We start from the raw sequence: 2,248 nt of genomic DNA on the forward strand, positions 1-2,248 counted from the left end.
CTCCTCAGTATGAAGGGTTCGCACCCCTGTTATTCATACACACATAATCCAATCGACCGCCTCCGGGCACCGAGACGTAGGGCTGTTACTTCCTCCGAGAAGGGCCTGAACTCGTAATCCTCGTGTGTTTACAACTTCCCAATAGCTGAGATCTAGCCTCTCCATACACACCCCCTACATCACTATCAGAGTTAGAACCACGACAGTTGGCGCCCACCGTGGGGCGGGAATCTTAGCGCCTGATTGGAGAAGTTGCGATTTTTGCGATCCCTTTGATCATGGTTTTGTGCGGAGTTTTGGTGGAGGGCCGCGAGATCCGCCTCGGCGCGCTCACGTTCATCGCCGACAGCTCCGCCTGGCTTCAGGAGGCACCACTCGACATCGACGCGCTCCCCGTCCGCGGTGCGACGCACTTCCGCACAGGCAGCCGTCGACCCAGTATCGGTCGGCCCCCGTGTCGTCTGCCTGCTCTGTCTCCCACCGGCGCAAGCACTCCGGTCGATCGAGACTTCAGAGGTGGGTGAGGCATGCCGTGGCTCGCCAGTCGGCCGCCCCGCAAGTCACGGAAATCGAGCCTGACGAATCCCTCTCCGGCCTGTTCGACTGGCTCCGCGGAGACCGCATCCGAGTGCGACAGCAGCGACCCAGCGGCTGAGGTTCTGGCGGTCGATGGAATGCATAGTCCTCCCGGTTTCCCTCGCGCTGATGGAGGCGCGGGTGGGGGCGACCCGTCGCATCCCCACGATGAGTATCTCCCCGAACCTCTCACGTCATTACAGCGAGAGGAGCTTCGCCGCCGGAACATGGACGCACTCCACACTCCTATCGTCGGAGTGACCCCCAAGGCCCGGGCCTTGGAGGACGCACGCTTGGCTAACTTGGCCGAGCGCACTCGACTGGAGAATCTCCAGCGAGCACTCGATGAGCAAGCGCGTCAGCGGGCTCCTGTGTCTAGTCAACGTCAGCTCTTCCGGCCGATGCAGGTATACCGAACCCCAGTTCAGAATTTGGCCGCCACGGCCCGTATAGCAGAATCAATTCAGCCCTCCCAGTCGGAGGCTGGCAGGGGCTTGTTGCAGATCAGAGCGTTGCTCCGGGCGGCGGGAAACCAGAATTCCGCTGTTTCTCAGTCGCGGAATAGGATCCACAGTCGATCCGTTGCAACAGATACAGTCCAGTCGGCTCACAGCCCGAGATCCCCCCGAGGCGTGAGGGACGTGGTGACCGGCATGATCAGTACAAAAGGAATGAGCAGTGTGATCACCGATCCGATCGTGATGATCGACGTCGAGTGCCAACCCCTCCCCTGAGGAGTGGGTCATATGCGCCTCGACATCGAGATGACAGGCGCCCTCATAGCGTTGGGCAGAGGATTCTAGTCGACCCCAGGGACCCAGGCTTTGACGCGAGATCTATCCTCGTTCAAGGTTTGGTTGACAGGAACAGAGCTCATCGGGAAGGCCACAACAGAGATGCGCCTGCCAGCAGCAGAGTACGAGTTTCGGGGCCAGAGTGTTTCAGTCGAGCCATCAGGGCCACAGTGATTCCTCCCAACTTTCGGTTGGCGACTGGAGTCAGCAAGTTCACCGGCGAGTCTAAGCCTGACACTTGGCTCGAAGACTACCGAGTGGCTGTCCAGATTGGTGGCAGCAATGATGAGGTGGCTATGAAGCATTTTCCTCTCCTGTTAGAGGGCTCGGCCAGAGCGTGGCTGAATCAGTTAGCACCCAGCAGCATCTACACTTGGGAGGATCTCTCTCGAGTGTTTGTCACGACCTTTGAAGGAACATGCAAGCGACCAGCAGGCCTTACAGAATTGCGGTCTTGCGTGCAGAAACCGAGTGAAACTCTAAGGGATTACATCCAGAGGTGGATCACTTTGCATCACACAGTTGAGAATGTACCGGATCACCAAGCGGTTTGTGCCTTTAAAGAAGGCGTCAAGAACAGAGAGTTGAACCTGAAGTTCGGTCGGACCGGAGAAATGTCCCTGAATCGGATGATGGAAATTGCCACCAAATACGCTAACGGATATGAAGATCGACTCCGGAGTGGCAAGCAGAAAGCAGTCCCCCAGGAAACCGGAGGCAATTCCAGTCGGAAGCAGAAGCGGAAGGCCGAGCCAGCCGCCCCTAGGGAGGCCCTGGCCGTAACCCAGGGAAATTTCAAGGGAAAACCCAAAGGCCCCTGGAAGCCCAAGAAAGTCAAGGATCAAGATGGAAATGATGTTTTGGATCTGCCATGTCAC

This window comes from Triticum urartu, chromosome 7 (genome assembly GCF_003073215.2).
Source record: "Triticum urartu cultivar G1812 chromosome 7, Tu2.1, whole genome shotgun sequence".
NCBI lineage: Eukaryota > Viridiplantae > Streptophyta > Magnoliopsida > Poales > Poaceae > Triticum > Triticum urartu.